General features: G+C 46.7%; 1 protein-coding gene across 5 annotated transcripts in view; it reads left to right on the forward strand.

Annotated features, from left to right (window-relative positions):
* The window catches only part of LOC123767622 (kelch-like ECH-associated protein 1B), a 65,342-nt gene that overhangs the window by 9,732 nt on the left and 38,110 nt on the right, over positions 1-17,500 (forward strand). For 2 of the 5 annotated variants that reach the window (XM_045757434.2, XM_045757438.2), the window contains exon 1: positions 4,888-5,265. The exons of 1 other annotated variant lie outside the window; for it this stretch is intronic. The gene's annotated coding sequence lies outside the window, so the exon portion shown is untranslated. Of the gene's footprint in view, positions 1-4,887; positions 5,266-10,364; positions 10,430-17,500 lie in introns of those variants that run through there. 2 more of the 5 variants (XM_045757435.2, XM_045757437.2) reach the window with 2 other exon arrangements.

Raw genomic sequence — 17,500 nt, forward strand, 5'->3', positions numbered from 1 at the left:
CTGTTAGGAATTCCTCTCGGGGCCTTGAGCGTGGCGACTGATTGTTGACATCAACACTCATCTCCGTGCCAGAAGGGCGCGGACGTGCCACATTTGAGTGGGTCAGGCGGTGACGAGGCTCATTTGTTGCTACCATACACATCAAGAATAAAGTATGTTTATTTTTAGGCTCACGATAATAATTGGAGTTTGAATCACGTTAGTTAACATAGACATATTGCATAAGCTATAATCTTTCAATGTTTTTAAGGACAAGAAACAATTCGTCGTTGATAAAAAATAATCAACGTAGCTTCGTAAATCTCAACAACAAAAAAGGAGGACAAATCACAAAACAACTTTTACTTCAAAATACATTAATAAAATACTGTAAACTAACCCATAAAGATTGAACAAGATGTACAGGTTTCGCAAGAGGTTACATAAATGTTTGATGAACTCTGAAGCAGTTCCGCTGCCCTCTGTCCTTGGCAAGGAAAAAATATAATTATCTGGCGACAAAACTTATTATAACACCGTTGCTGTGAGATCAATAAAATAATTTCAGAGTAATTAACCAACTGTGTAACCTGTCAAGTATCTGACCAACCCGCTTTCTCAGTAGCACGTCGCATTTTGACGTACACTTTACGTAAGGCCCCCCCCCAAAAAAAAAACCTGTAGTACTAGACTAGGATAGCAGAACGCGAAATTGACATTCTGTCCCGTTTTCTGTTGTGGGTCCTCTGGTAAGTTAGGATTAAGGCACTTTAATACGACAGTTTCTTGACGTTAGGGAGAACGGGCTGACCCCGGAATCATCGTATTGGTTCACTTGAAGTTGCTGGTGCCTGTGTTTGGACTGGACATCATGGTCTTGTGGAAACGTGAAACTATAGGAATCTCTACATTTTCGTATGACTTAGAGAACAGTAGTTCCAAATTGAAATGCTTTTAAAGACACTTAATTTGTGTCAGCGTACTACAGGTGTGTGTGTGTGTGTATGTGTTATGAGGGGTTTAAACTGCTAGTGGATAGTGGTATGAGGGGTTTAAACTGTTAGTGGATAGTGGTATGAGGGGTTTAAACTGCTAGTGGATAGTGGTATGAGGGGTTTAAACTGCTAGTGGATAGTGGTATGAAGGGTTTAAACTGTTAGTGGATAGTGGTATGAAGGGTTTAAACTGTTAGTGGATAGTGGTATGAAAGGTTTAAACTGCTAGTGGATAGTGGTATGAAGGGTTTAAACTGCTAGTGGATAGTGGTATGAAGGGTTTAAACTGCTAGTGGATAGTGGTATGAGGGGTTTAAACTGTTAGTGGATAGTGTTATGAGGGCTTTAAACTGTTAGTGGATAGTGTTATGAGGGGTTTAAACTGTTAGTGGATAGTGGTATGAGGGGTTTAAACTGTTGGTGGATAGTGTTATGAGGGGTTTAAACTGTTAGTGGATAGTGGTATGAGGGGGTTTAAACTGTTAGTGGATAGTGTTATGAGGGGTTTAAACTGTTAATGGATAGTGGTATGAGGGGGTTTAAACTGTTAGTGGATAGTGTTATGAGGGGTTTAAACTGCAAGTGGATAGTGGTATGTGGTATCTGGGGTTTAAACTGTTAGTGGATAGTGGTATGAAGGGTTTAAACTGCTAGTGGATAGTGGTATGAAGGGTTTAAACTGCTAGTGGATAGTGGTATGAGGGGTTTAAACTGTTAGTGGATAGTGTTATGAGGGCTTTAAACTGTTAGTGGATAGTGTTATGAGGGGTTTAATCTGCTAGTGGATAGTGGTATGTGGGGTTTAAACTGTTAGTGGATAGTGGTATGAGGGGTTTAAACTGTTAGTGGATAGTGGTATGAGGGGGTTTAAACTGTTAGTGGATAGTGTTATGAGGGGTTTAAACTGTAAATGGATAGTGGTATGAGGGGGTTTAAACTGTTAGTGGATAGTGGTATGAGGGGTTTAAACTGTTAGTGGATAGCGTTATGAGGGGTTTAAACTGTTAGTGAGTGGATAGTGTTATGAGGGGTTTAAACTGTTAGTGGTATGGAAGTGATTTTGGGGAAAGGATGCAATAAAATCATGTGTTGGCAGAGACAAAGTTTGGATAAAACGAACAGAGATGAAAACGGGCCTCAGCATAACAATACCCTTAAGGATTATTGGATAAATATTAGGAGTCTTCCGATACAAAATTGAGGATTTAAATGCTCTTGTCTGCACAGAAACACAATACGGGCTCACCATAGCCCGTGCTACTTGGAACTTTTTGTTCCCAGTAGCTGAATCTTTAAGAAACAACAGAAACATTGGATATTAATGCAGTACTCGACAACAGGGAGCCATACCACGACGGCACTGTACCTAACGCTACAAGCGATAATGGCGTTGCTATCTCGATTACTGATCATAATATGGCCCTTCACTCAAAGGGGTGATCATTGGATAGTTCAGGCGAGGCTGAAGCATGTATACTGAAGTGCAGCCTCACAGAAAACGGACCCAAGATCCCCTGAAAGAGGGGAAGCTACTGATGTTTATTGAGTGCTCTGCAGTGTGCAGTATCTCTTCTTATCAACACTTGAGAATAACTCAGAGTTCACTCGAAATCTGAAGTGATGCTTAGCATTTTGTTTCTCTCGCATGTTATCGCTGAATATATATAAGGTTATTAAGATATTTACATACAAAAGGAGCTAAGCGCAGAACTTACAATGGAAGGCATTTGGGCATTTGGAAATTGCCGTATTTGGGTTCAGTGTATTCTGAGAGGAAAGAATAGCGGAAGAGAGAGAGAGAGAGAGAGAGAGAGAGAGAGAGAGAGAGAGAGAGAGAGAGAGAGAGAGAGAGAGAGAGAGAGAAAGAGAAGGTGGGTGGGAGGGATTGTGCAGTAATAACGGAGGAAGAAAATGTCAAATACTGTATGTGTATAATCTCTGATAATTTTGTGCATGCAATGTCTCTTGTAATATCTTCGGGACATCTACATGGCCGGGTGGCCGCTAAAATAAGACCCCGCCAAAGCAGCAAGTTCTCATGACATCTAGGAAGTCCCAAGGCGATGATAATGAATGACTCCTCACAACATAACCAAACAAGTTAATGTGCATGTAACTTGAACTTAAACCCTTAAACAATGGTTAACAGACTAGATAAGGACGCCAAACTATTAAGGGGCTCCCATTACCCTTCAAAGCTGCTTTACATTTTACTTAAAAATATTAAACGTTTTAACATCACAGCATTCAAAAGAAAACTATTTTGCACCAAACTACACACACGACATAGTCCACGGAATTGGGGTTACTTTACCTGAATTTACCTGAGGGGACACCATTTTAGTGGTGCGACCTGAACAACTAAAAACAATAAGACATATGAGGAACATAACACAGGAATAGAGGGAATACCAGGCCTGTCCACAGAGGCATGTATGAACCTAATCACATACGCGGCATATGCAACGCTGGCAAACATCCCAGCAGCTTTCGGAAATCTGATCATTTAGGGTACTGAACCCAACCTATGAGAGACCACTATTGAAGTATGCAGCTCATATATCGGGAAGGTTCTCAAGATATGCTACAAGACTGGTTCTAGAACTCTTAGGATTGAAGCACTAGGAGAGAGAAGACATGAATGGGATGTGTACGATCCTAAGGAATATTTCTACAGTAAAACACAATAGAATGTTTAGGAGGTTTAACAGTAGATCGAGAGGCCATCGAAATGAGTACAGACGCACGTGAATCGTGTGGGTGTGAGAAAGGACTAGGCAATCGAGGCTAATACTATACTAAGGATTTAAATATCTACTGAATTGAAAATCATTGCATTAGAAGACCAACATCAGAAAAGGCGGGTCCCAAGAGCAGACGTTCGGCTCAGCAGGCCCAATAAGACAAGTATAAGCTCCCACTTGGGGCACTGTTCCTTCCCTTTATCCTATCCCAGCTTATATCCTGTTCTTACATCCCTTCTACGTGCTAAGTAGTCATGCTAGCCTAGCGCATTCTCCTCAAAATTACCTTGCAAAGCCTGCAGTCTCGTTCGCCTGGCAGCCCCGTTATCTCGTCAGCTATCACTAAAACTAGTGTAGAATGATAACCACTCAAGACTTTGTATGGTGAAGCACTTGTATCCGGAGTGGTCTCCAAGACACACTCTGAATTGCATTCCAAAATATCCCTTGATGGAGTTTGTGTTATGTGGGAAATTCCTTCTTTCGTAGTGATATGTTTTGCAACACTTCAAAACGTGTTTACATAGTGATCGGTTATCAAAACAAACTTAACCACGGGACTGTTCTTGGTGTTCGGATTTCTGGAACCTAAATTGTCCCCTTACTGTGTGATGGTCGCGATGATGGCAAAGCTTTGAGTAAGAGTCCCAGTGCTCCTAATCTTGTAGATACGAGGTTATTCCCAGGAAGCGTGTCTATACTTTACCGCCTGGTGGATCACGTTAACACACACACACACACACACACACACACACACACACACACACACACACACACACACACACACACACACACACACACACACACACACACACACTAGCTAAACACAGATGCCGAAGAAATATAAGAAAATTCACTTTCGCAAACAGAGTGGTAGACGGTTGGAACAAGTTAGGTGAGAAGGTGGTGGAGGCCAAGACCGTCAGTAGTTTCAAAGCGTTATATGACAAAGAGTGCTGTGAAGACGGGACACCACGAGCGTAGCTCTCATCCTGTAACTACACTTAGGTAATTACACACACACACACACATTGACACAAGATAGCCTACCTGGCCGTGGGCCCCAGAGCCCAAGAAAAAGCACAGCACGTGCGGTGAACATGCACAGTGACGCTACGATATCTGCCAGACGCAAAGATTTCACCATTCCTGGTAGCCTCTTGGTAGTGCAGGCGGCGGGCTCTCAGTCTGCCCCGGACCGTGCGAGTGGCCGCTGTACCTCGGGCTCCTCATGCAAGCGAACTCTGATATATCTGATTTATTGCACAAACCTCGAGCAGAACTTGTCTCAAACGTGACACACATATAAGATGAGTTAACAACTGGTAAACATGGATGAAATTAGTATGATGGTGATTGTGTGGGCGTGTTAATGGACTCGAAGTGCTTGCGGGTGGTTGGGCTTTGACTCTTTGGTCCCGCCTCTCAAACTGTCAACTGGTGTACCGATTCCTGAGCCTACTGGGCTTTTATGATGTGTGTGTTTCCAAGATGTAGTGCAAGTGTTGGTCAAGACGGGAGGAAGAGTGGAGTGTCTAGCGTGAAGGGTGAGTGTATATGGTAGAGACAGTGGTCTCAGTTCACAGGACCACTCCTGTATTAAACTCACGCACCTCGTCTCAGCCTCAGCATTTAAAACTATTTAAATTTGATAAATGTTATATTTGATTTGATTTTTGTTTAACTAGAAGTGTTTTTCTAAACGTACCATTAGGCCAAACATTAATATTAGTGCTTTTACTTAAACTAAAGCACCGGAATTTTAACTGTAAAAGCAAAACAAAAATTGGTATGGATATGAGAGTGAGAAGAGGTCGGTATAGGCTTTCCTTGCCACTATTAAGGTCGGATCTTCCCTTTCAATCATTAATGATTCTCGCAGTTATTAAATTTTGTCCGTGTTAACGGGAAAAAAAATAAATAGTGCCAACCCACCTCGTCAGTTCCAGTTACGTTCACAGTTGATGCAGTGCCATAAACCTATCAGAGCGTTGATACTATATTTTATAGTATCAACTATATATATACCATGCCCGAAACGCTTATCGTAATAGTGGCTTTAGGTATTATATGTACTAGCTCTATCTTTAAATTCCAACATTATGTTTGTAACTCATCTTCAATGTATGTACCTTTACCTGAATAAAAAAATCTAATATCTATCATAAGAAGACACTCACACACTTAACTCACACGAATGAGTGATGGAAGTATCGGTGCGTCCTCTACCACTTGTGATTTGGTCTTGAACATGTCCATTGGCTGGGGGTTTATTTTCCTTTAGCCACGTGATTATGACTCAGGAAGAGCAAGAGGTGTGTGTGTGTGTGTGTCGCACGGGACATTCCTACTGGCTTCGTAATCCTTGAACAAACATATGAAGGCCTGATGCGGGGCGCAGTCCCGTGTCGGGGTCAGCTTATTAAGGCCGACATGCTTCAGCTTAGGGGGCGGGGCGCTAGGCTTTGCTATCTTGGCCTCTACTCCTGTAGCACAATATCCTGCTCTATTCCTCTGCAGCATTATATCCTGCTCTATTCTCTGTGCACAGAATTATCCTGCCTACAGTACTATTCTGTATACAATATTATCCTGCTGTCCTTTCTACAGTACAATCCTGCTCTATCCTTTGTCTATAGCACTATCCTGTTGCCAGGCTCCCCAGAACTAGCCTGCACCTGTGACGAAGACATTGTCTCTTCTTACCCATATTTACCCTTAAAACCTATTAATACCTCCCCACCTAACCTACTCCATAAAGACTTAAACAAACCTATAAAGACCGAGTGAGGCCCGACACCGTTTAGTCTTTAGTCATCAACCAAAACAAACTACGATTGTATTTTTACAAGCAGAACAGTTTGGCGCGTGGATACACAGGGTCCGTGACCTTTGTGGGATACAATCTTTCCTCTCGAATACTACATCGCATTTTGACGTATAAATATCCCAACGGCCATAATATGATGTATTATACATCATAGCGGATTGGCAAATTGACGGGTGCTCTGCGATGGAAGAGGTTCCAGGTCTTGCCACGATTGGGGGTCGCTGGGTACTATGGTGCTGGCGTCAGGGGGGGTCGCTGGGTACTGTGGTGCTGGCGTCAAGGGGGGTCGCTGGGTACTGTGGTGCTGGCGTCAGGGGGGCCGCTGGGTACTGTGGTGCTTGCGTCAGGGGGGCCGCTGGGTACTGTGGTGCTGGCGTCAGGGGGGCCGCTGGGTACTGTGGTGCTGGCGTCAGGGGGTCGCTGGGTACTGTGGTGCTGGCGTCAAGGGGGCCGCTGGGTACTGTGGTGCTGGCGTCAGGGGGGCCGCTGGGTACTGTGGTGCTGGCGTCAGGGGGGCCGCTGGGTACTATGGTGCTGGCGTCAGGGGGGCCGCTGGGTACTGTGGTGCTGGCGTCAAGGGGGGGCCGCTGGGTACTGTGGTGCTTGCGTCAGGGGGGGTCGCTGGGTACTGTGGTGCTGGCGTCAGGGGGGGCCGCTGGGTACTGTGGTGCTGGCGTCAGGGGGGGGGGCCGCTGGGTACTGTGGTGCTTGCGTCAGGGGGGTCGCTGGGTACTGTGGTGCTGGCGTCAGGGGGGGCCGCTGGGTACTGTGGTGCTGGCGTCAGGGGGGCCGCTGGGTACTGTGGTGCTGGCGTCAGGGGGGCCGCTGGGTACTGTGGTGCTTGCGTCAGGGGCCCGCTGGGTACTGTGGTGCTGGCGTCAGGGGCCCGCTGGGTACTGTGGCTGGATTTGTTTGACCCAGTGTGGAGTTGAAAAGTTTGTAAGACACGGTCATACCCAAGAAAATTGCCTAAACCTGAACTGAATTGGAATCATTACTTCCTCAGAGGGAATCGAACTCTGGTTTCGCTGTCTGCTGAGCCATCATCATAACCGCTCCGCCAACAACATCCGGTCTATATCCATCATATTGTTCCACGTGTTTTACCAATTAACAGTTAATTTCCGTTTCCAATTTCCATCTGTGTCTCCGTGGTTCTAGTTGTCCTAGATGCGTCCCACAACAGTTGTCTAACTCTCGGGCTGCAGGTGAAAGGAAACTAAGTTACCAAAATGTTCACCAACAAACTGTCCCGCCACGGAAACTGAACCCGTGACCTGACTGCGTTAATCACTATTCTACAAGACATACTAATCTCCTTAAATCGCCCCCCCCTCCTCCATTCTAGGATTACACCTGTGCAGCCTCAATGGGTCGCGTTTTTTACGTTAAATAACCAACGTCAGAAATGCATCCTACTACGAAAAGTAGCAGCCGACAAATATCTATACGTTTTCTATGCATCGGACTCGTCAGGTTAGGTGGGTTGCTTGGGTTCGTTTTGTTTCGGTTAGGTCGGCAGGTTAACGCCAAGTGCCCTTGAAAATTTCAAATGTGAGCGGAGGGTCCACCCTTGCCTGGGGGGGGGTTACTTAGGGAGGGGGTTGGTGAAGGCCCCCCTCTCCCCCCTTGTCTGCTTCCCCCCCGTTATACAGTCTGCTGCATCAGCGTGACTTCGAGGCGGAGTCAGCGTGACGCCGCCAGCTCACAGGTCTCAATACTTAGAGTGCACTCCGCAGGATGAGTCGTTAACACTCGGGATGCCTCCGGTCAGAGGTCAACTGCCGATGATAGCCATTCTGTGTGATTATGTATTTTCGTTTTGGACTCCATAACTATCGTTGTTATTGGGGGGTCTGTACCCACTCCCGGCCCCAGCCATAGTTCGTTGTCACACTGGTGAATATGGCCCTCAGTGTTTTGTGGGGTCATCGGCCGGATATAGTCTATCGGCCGGATATCAAGCCATTTGTAAATATAATATCCATAGTATCATACAGTTCCAGCTCCTGGTTAGGATTTGTGGCACCCGAGGCACTTGATGACACAGGGAAGATAACCTCGAACAAAACTCTTGTCGATGTTGTATGTGAAAAAACTTTGAAGCCATTAAAGGCAAGAATTAAATATGATCCAAGAGGATGAAGAAAAAGTTAAGAGAACGGCATTGTTTACGACAGCAGTAACACACTGAAGCATTATGCAATAATACGGACTACACGGATTCCTGGAGAGGACAAAATTGATGATGGCTTATGGGGTTTTAGTTACAGCGCTCACGAAGAAGGCCGAGTGTGACGGGCCATGATTAGAGAGGCATGAACACACACAGTACTTCCTAACCCGTGATGATGCATTATGTATACCGTAATACATTACACACCCGCGACTTGAGAATGGTCCATGACGGACTGAAGCGTCGTCGTCTCTCCATGTTAAATTTAAATTTTGCCCCAAGGGGCGAGTTTATTGGGCAGCGCCACTCATCTTGTGAGTGAACATACCTCTGGTCATCATATCTTCAGCCACATTATTGCATCATACATGGTCATCGTCTACATATGCATTATGTAAATATCTGTGATTAAATGTTCCATAAAATGTAGGTGTAACAATAAAAAAGAGGTTGATAGGACTGTGGAGGCGGGAAGCCTCACGACTGGGTACTAGGCTAGGTGACGCATGCGTGGAAGCCTCTTTTTTGTTTTGTTTTATACTAACACATTAAGGTACATCTGCATTTGTGCAGCTGTCCTAAACTATATGAAGGGGAGTACAGTGTGTGTCACAAAACTACGTGATGCTAAACATCCCCCATCACACAGGGTGGTTAGTCATACAGGGCCATGTGATCAGTAGCCTAAACAGGCAAACTCTGGGAGCATTATGAGGATATCATCATCAACACGAGAGTGAATAAGGCAGCAGTGATATTGAAAGTCCCCATCTCGCAGGATAGTTAGTCATACTAACTATAATCACAGTTGGGAGTTATAGACAGCACCGTCTCTGCTCCAAAGGACAGGAGTGACGGTCCTGTCAACAATCGTCACGGGTTACAAATCTTATCAGCGTCGAGGACTCTGTAACACCTGTTTGTTTAAACTCTACCCTTGATAACTGAACTAAATATTGTAACACCAATGTTTACCAACTAACTCTTGATAACTCCACTAGCTATTGTAATGTACAGTGACTTGTCTCCTCCTTGGTGGTGAGAAGTAACCAGATGTTGTTGTTTTAGATTTAACTACTCAGAACGAGATGTCCATGTAGCACGGGCTATGGTGAGCCCGTGAGTAACCAGAGTGAAGGAATAAGTAAGGATAAGATGAAGGAGAGGAGTGGGTGAGAAGGTGGAAAAGGTAGAAAACAAGGACACGGAGGGAGGAATAGAGGTTAAGAGAGGTGGGTGAGGATAGAGGGGTAGGAGGAGTAAGGAAGATAGAAGTAGGAGTAGAGTGACTCAAGATTTACGGGCTATTCATGCCCGTGCCACCTCTTGGGTGGTTTAATCTTTATCAATCAATCGACTCAAGATGTTAATAACTTTAAATATTTATACTGCCACCAACCTGTCCCCTCCCCTCTCTAGGCACACACAGCACCGCTCCTGTGCCAGGTAAGTCCACTACGGGCTCACCATAGCCGGTGCTACTTGGAACTTGTTCAGAGTAGCTGAATCTATAACAACAACAACAACCAACCAACCTGTCAGTTTACAGCCATTGTTCATGCCTGCTAAACAGTGCGGCAGGAAGCATCATTTACTGAATCTTTACTGAATAAATGCCTAAGTAACCAGTGGCTCCGCAGGTTGGTGTGAGGTGCCGTCTCACTCGCCACCTAGCCATGCCGCACCTCCTCCCTCATCACCAGTGGTAATGTATTTTACTCTAACTTTCATGAGGGGTGATGAGCATTACTGCTTTAAAACATTATATATACGATATCTATAAAAAAAAAGGATTTATGAAAACCCAAGATTGTTATTCAACAATTAGCTGTTTAATACACCAAAATTACTTCCATTTTTGAGCTATTTAATACTAGTTCTGCACTTCTGAACATTTTAATTAACAAGGAATCGACCACTGCACACACTCATATCCCACACTTGGTGACCTGGCCCAGCCTACACTTATTCACCAAGACACTCTGGTTCATGACAATGAATAACTGGCACTCTTACCTCACTACGTTCACCCAGGTATGGGTGATAGCTGTTCACCCACCCGGGTGGGTGATAAATGGTCACCCATCCGGGTGAAGGAATTGATTTGATGTACTCTCCCATGCAAAAGCTCCGACTCTGATCCACAAGCCACTCCCACGGGAGAGTACATCCTTCTCCCCCACGGTGGAAGGATGTACTCTCCCGTCTTGACTCTATATATAAGGGCGGGGAACATGCTAAACTGACAGTACAGTTACAGCACCGCTCCTGTGCCAGGTAAGTCCACAACGGGCTCACCATAGCCCGTGCTACTTGGAACCTTTTGTTCCGAGTAGCTGAATCTAAAACAACAACAACAGCTAAACTCACTCGTATAGCACCACACTCTGAAGCCGTTGTTGTTTCACATTTCGCTACTCAGAACGAGGTGTCCATGTAGCACGGGCTATGGTGAGCCCGTAAACCTCTGAAGCCAGTACAACGAGCTGCTATGTATTGCTAGCACAGCTGGTGCCAGCTAATGCTCGCATGCCTCACCACCTCACACACACACACTCACAAACACACACACACACAACACACTACTACTCACAACTCACAATTATAACATGAAACAGGGTAATACACTTACACTGTTACACCTCCACAGCACGATATACTAAGCTATTTTTAATGGGAGCAAAACCTCGAACAGCTAAAACTGAGAGAACATTAATATTTCTCTAGTCTTCTAGGCTACGCTACTTTATTTTTAATGAAGCGAAGGTTAGGGGACTTGTTACATGGGTAGGAGAGAGAGTGAGAGAATGAGAATAGTGATGGTAATAGATAATAGACAAAGACAATAAATAAGTGTATGACACAGCAGACAAAGAACATGTTCACGTCAACCCATTAATTTTCTTCCCTGCGGCACTCCTTTGTTTCTTCAGTCCAGATGACCTTCAGCAACTTCTGCAGGCGGCGCTACTGAGGCCACTGGAGGGTCAGCGTCAGGGGGGCCGCTGGGTACTGTGGTGCTGGCGTCAGGGGGGCCGCTGGGTACTGTGGTGCTGGCGTCAGGGGGCCCGCTGGGTACTGTGGTGCTGGCGTCAGGGGGGCCGCTGGGTACTGTGGTGCTGGCGTCAGGGGGGCCGCTGGGTACTGTGGTGCTGGCCGTCAGGGGGGCCGCTGGGTACTGTGGTGCTGGCGTCAGGGGGGCCGCCTGGTACTGTGGTGCTGGCGTCAGGGGTGGCCGCTGGGTACTGTGGTGCTGGTGTCAGGGGGCCCGCTGGGTAATGGTGGGTGCTGGCGTCAGGGGGGCCGCTGGTACTGTGTGCGGCGTCAGGGGGGGCCCGCTGGGTACTGTGGTGCTGCGTCAGGGGGGTCGCTGGGTACTGTGGTGCTGGCGTCAGGGGGCCGCTGGGTACTGTGTGCTGGCGTCAGGGGGGGGCCGCTGGGTACTGTGGTGCTGGCGTCATGGGGGGCCGCTGGTACTGTGTGCTGGCGTCAGGGGGGGCCGCTGGGTACTGTGGTGCTGGCGTCAGGGGGGCCGCTGGGTACTGTGGTGCTGGCGTCAGGGGGGCCGCTGGGTACTGTGGTGCTGGCGTCAGGGGGCCCGCTGGGTACTGTGGTGCTGGCGTCAGGGGGGCCGCTGGGTACTGTGGTGCTGGCGTCAGGGGGGCCGCTGGGTACTGTGGTGCTGGCGTCAGGGGGCCCGCTGGGTACTGTGGTGCTGGCGTCAGGGGGCCCGCTGGGTACTATGGTGCTGGGAGAGACGAGGAGGAGGTCGGTGGAGGGAGAGGGGGAAGCCAAGAAGGGACACAGACAAGAGACAAAGTCAGAGCCAAGCGGACAGGACCGGCGGGAGGAGAAGAACCTGTCCTGTAGCTTGCCTCGCCGTCATTCTCATGCCGATTTGCTTGATTGCTTTTGCTTCGTGCGCTTGCCTGCACGCGCGTGTCTGTTAGTTTATGAATTCAGATATTTCTCCAACGCCTTTCGTGGACAACCAGGAATAATATGGCGGTGGGCGCGAACGTTCTGTCTTCTGGGAATTAACACAGTCGCTGCACTGAGCAAGCCCCCGTGACATTTTAACAACCTTTGAAGGATTCTTGGCGTCCGCGTCACTTAATTGCCAATTATACGCGTGCGCACGCTCTCTATCCTCATTACCCATCGACTTATATATTTAGACATGCGAACTACAGGCTTGTGTCCCCGTTTGTACTGACGTGTAGGGTCAGTTGGACACATACACTAGTATTCCTTTTCGTTCTAAGATAAAGGCTCTAAGATTTCGTTCTTAGAGAGAAGATGAGAGAGAGAGTTCTAAGAGACTTTGCTCCAGGCCGGTGTGAGTAGTGAAGAAATTGGTTTCGCCAAGACAAGACCATTTCTGACCACATGAACAAACCTCACAGCCCGGCTTGGAAGATTTCCAAATATTTGCAGCCTCAGTGGAATGCAAATCCTAGAGGTGAGGCGGCATTAGGAAGTGTGAGGTACAAAGTCCTAAGGACACAATACCACAACTATGAGGGGCAAGGAGAGGTAATTTCCATGGTAAACCGTTCAGCTAGTGTGACTATGTAGCACTTGGAAAGTGTTTTTTACAAAGGAACTGAGGTGTGAGGACGAAATGAGGGAACGGTGCTCAACCATTTGGACCAATCGGGGAACGCGCGGCGATCATGGGCACTTACCAGCCCAGGTGAATGGGCACTTGTACCGACAAGGCACCACACAAGGCACAACAAGCCGCAACCATTTGATGGACCGCCTGGAGGCCCAACTCGCGGTCCATTTTCCCGCTAAGGTGCCCCGGTCCTGATCCAGGAACACTATACCTCCTCAGCTTACTTTTGAAGTGCTGTCTTGAAGGTCTCGGCAGTGGATTGTTTTCACAATTGCTGATTGTTACAGCTTTTTGTCAGGCTTGTAGCTGGTGAGTTACAGTTAAAGCTGTATTGTTACAGCTTTTTCTTTATCCAGTGGTGGCGCCTTTGACCGGTTACGGCACCAGGGATTACTACCAAAGATGAAAGCAGGTGACAGTCATGTCTGTGTACACCTGCAAGTCATGCACTAGCTGCACCTGGCTGGTAGCCACGTGTATTTGTGTATCACGTGTGTTGGATGGTCACGTGTGTCGGATAGTCACGTGTATTTGATTGTCACGTGTATTTGATTATCACGTGTATTTGATAGACACGCGGGCCTGAGTCACGTATACCTGGCCGTATATAATAGATACAGTGAAGGGTGATGACGTTCTGGTATACCGGGTTGGTGGCTGACGTTCCACAAGAGGCCGCCAGGTGGCTGACGTTCCACAAGAGGCCGCCAGGTGGCTGGAGGGCGCCACTGTGCCCGAGCCTTAAAACGTAAACATCACCAACCTTTTTATAAAATACCTAAATTATACGGGGGAAAAACACATGCGTAACGGCGCATTATTAGGCTATGTAATGGTAAATATTTATGTTAATAAAAGGAGCCAAAGGGGTAGGTGTGGTGGCCGGATTTATGAAGCTGTTACCCTTGTCAAACTATTTTTAGGTCGGTATCCCAATGGGTCACAAAGATGTCGCTCAATATCTCGTGACTGTGTACATTTTTCTGCCAGTTATCTATGAAGTCCTAATGTGTCTGTACGATTCCTTGTTGGGCTTTGCAGTGGGTGGAGATGGAAGTGAAGTTCAATGTTAACTTTCATGTAAGTTCCTATTTCTACCCTTGAGGCTCGTGAAGTTCTTTCAGGGGCAGGCCTGGAGCCAGATTCACGAAAGCACTTACGCAAGCACTTACGAACGTGTACATCTTTCCTCAATCTTTGACGACTTTGGTTACATTTATTAAACAGTTTACAAGCATGAAAACTTCCCAATCAACTGTTGTTATTGTTATAAACAGCCTCCTGGTGCTTCGGAGCTCATTAACTGTTTAATAATTGGAAACAAAGCCGCCAAAGATTGAGAAAAGAAGTACAGGTTCGTAAGTGCTTGCGTAAGTGCTTTCGTGAATCTGGCCACTGGTGAATAGTAGAGCCCAGTTAGTCCCCTCCTGTTTAAAGCCTCGTGTATTGTGGCTACGTGGATTTTCCTTGAATAAAAAGACAGGTGCATTTTCGCTCCCAGATTTTTATTTATTCGTGGGGAAGCAAGAGAAACTGTTCTGCCTATACACCTTCATGAGACAATTGAATTAAGGACATTTGAGCACGTGAAGCAATTGAATTAAGGACATTTGAGCACGTGAGACAATTGATAGTGTAAAGGGACAGATCCCTAGAGGTGGAAATGGCAATAAAAGTTGATGGTGAAAGATAATGGTAAGACTCCTTCAATAGAGCTTCAATGGCTCTTTCGGGAGCCCCCGTGACTACTCCAATGGTCTCCGACTCCTTCAATAACCTCCGAGGTCCCTGTGGCAGCAGCCAAGAGGGGCTGCGGCCACAGGGTAATCCCTCTTCTCTGGCCCCCGTGACCAGACAAAGAGACCTTCAAAGTTGCCCAACGGTCAACTTTATTCCTCCAAGGAGTGCCGGACCAACCGGGCTGTGGTGGGTATGTGGGCCTGCGGGCCGCTCCAAGCAACAGCCTGGTGGACCAAACTCTCACAAGTCAAGCCTGGCCTCGGGCCGGGCTTGGGGAGTAGAACAACTCCCAGAACCCCATCAACCAGGTATCAACCAGGTAACCAGGTCCTCTAGTGAGATATAAATTGGAGCTTCCTCCTATAAGCCTTCTGCACTGTGCATATTTCTTATAATGAAAAGCGGCCAAAAGAAGCAGTAGATGACACAGTAATCACTGTTTAAGAGGTGGAGAAACACCGGAAGGGGGCTAGACAGAACACGATAAATGGGACTAGGCTGTTGAAGGAGGCTACAGGGTTCTCCGTGACCCAATAACATCTGTCAAGAAAGCCCTCGAGACAGGCAAACAACGCACTTAGGTCGGTACATACCCACGCAAACAATTCGGCTTTACTTAAGACAAACAACAAAACAAATATACACCTCTACATGCAAACACCACAATAGATGAACACATCGACATACGAACACCACAATAAACGAACAAATCGACATACGAACACCACAATAGATGAACACATCGACATACGAACACCACAATAAACGAACAAATCGACATACGAACACCACAATAGATGAACACATCGACATACGAACACCACAATAAACGAACAAATCGACATACGAACACCACAATAGATGAACACATCGACATACGAACACCACAATAAACGAACAAATCGACATACGAACACCACAATAGATGAACACATCGACATACGAACACCACAATAAACGAACAAATCGCCATACGAACACCACAATAGACGAACAAATCGCCATACGAACACCACAATAGACGAACAAATCGACATACGAACACCACAATAGACGAACAAATCGCCATACGAACACCACAATAGACGAACAAATCGCCATACGAACACCACAATAGACAAACAAATCGACATACGAACACCACAATAGACGAACAAATCGACATACGAACACCACAATAGACGAACAAATCGACATACGAACACCACAATAGACGAACAAATCGACATACGAACACCACAATAGACGAACAAATCGCCATACGAACACCACAATAGACGAACAAATCGACATACGAACACCACAATAGACGAACAAATCGCCATACGAACACCACAATAGACGAACAAATCGACATACGAACACCACAATAGATACAAATGTCAAGAGAGAGAAAGCACAAAAGGTGAGAGGTGTTGTATAACACACTGAGTGATACAGCATTATGTGTCTGGGGTGGAGGAGGCTTTGTGCACACCCGCTAGGTGATTACGGTGTGTTGCGTGTCTTGTTTAGTGCTCTCTCTCTCTCTCTCTCTCTCTCTCTCTCTCTCTCTCTCTCTCTCTCTCTCTCTCTCTCTCTCTCTCTCTCTCTCTCTCTCTCTCTCTCTCTCTGTCTCTCTCTCTGTCTCTCTCTGTCTCTCTCTGTCTCTCTCTGTCTCTCTCTCTCTCTCTCTCTCTCTCTCTCTCTCTCTCTCTCTCTCTCTCTCTCTCTCTCTCTCTCTCTCTCTCTCTCTCTCTGTCTCTCTCTCTCTCTCTCTCTCTCTCTCTCTCTCTGTCTCTCTCTCTCTCTCTCTCTCTGTCTCTCTCTCTCTCTCTCTCTCTCTCTCTCTCTCTGTCTCTCTCTGTCTCTCTCTCTCTCTCTCTCTCTCTCTCTCTCTCTCTCTCTCTCTCTCTCTGTCTCTCTCTCTCTCTCTCTCTCTCTCTCTCTCTCTCTCTCTCTCTCTGTCTCTCTCTCTCTCTGTCTCTCTCTCTCTCTGTCTCTCTCTCTCTCTCTCTCTCTCTCTCTCTGTCTTTCTCTGTCTGTCTCTCTCTCTCTCTCTCTCTCTCTCTCTCTCTCTCTCTCTCTCTCTCTCTGTCTCTCTCTGTCTCTCTCTGTCTCTCTCTCTCTCTCTCTCTCTCTCTCTCTGTCTCTCTCTCTCTCTCTCTCTCTCTCTCTCTCTCTCTCTCTCTCTCTGTCTCTCTCTCTCTCTCTCTCTCTCTCTCTCTGTCTCTCTCTCTCTCTCTCTCTCTCTCTCTCTCTCTGTCTCTCTCTCTCTCTCTCTCTCTCTCTCTCTCTCTCTCTCTCTCTCTCTGTCTCTCTCTCTCTCTCTCTCTCTCTCTCTCTCTCTCTCTCTCTCTCTCTCTCTCTCTCTCTCTCTCTCTCTCTCTCTCTCTCTCACTCTCTCACTCTCTCACTCTCTGTCTCTGTCTCTCT

The sequence above is a fragment of the Procambarus clarkii genome, chromosome 67 (assembly GCF_040958095.1).
Source record: "Procambarus clarkii isolate CNS0578487 chromosome 67, FALCON_Pclarkii_2.0, whole genome shotgun sequence".
Lineage (NCBI taxonomy): Eukaryota > Metazoa > Arthropoda > Malacostraca > Decapoda > Cambaridae > Procambarus > Procambarus clarkii.